Here is a 232-nt window from a genome sequence, read left to right as displayed (position 1 = left end):
AAACGATTTTGGCCTTTTTTCTTTTTCACTATGCACTTAAAACCTAAGAGAGAAACATTTGTGGTTTAAAAGAAATTTATTAATAATTTCAGAGGAAAATATGTGATTTAAGGGAGATCAGACTGTTGTTTCTACCACATCCAAAAACCTCCCTTGTTTCTTTTTCACTCACACATCTATTGATATTTTTCAATATTTTTCTTGTCATAAACAAATTTTATGAAATGATGAT

Source organism: Octopus bimaculoides, chromosome 10 (assembly GCF_001194135.2).
Source record: "Octopus bimaculoides isolate UCB-OBI-ISO-001 chromosome 10, ASM119413v2, whole genome shotgun sequence".
Classification (NCBI taxonomy): domain Eukaryota; kingdom Metazoa; phylum Mollusca; class Cephalopoda; order Octopoda; family Octopodidae; genus Octopus; species Octopus bimaculoides.
The sequence above is the reverse complement of the archived record's forward strand: the minus strand, read 5'-3'. Positions refer to the sequence as shown.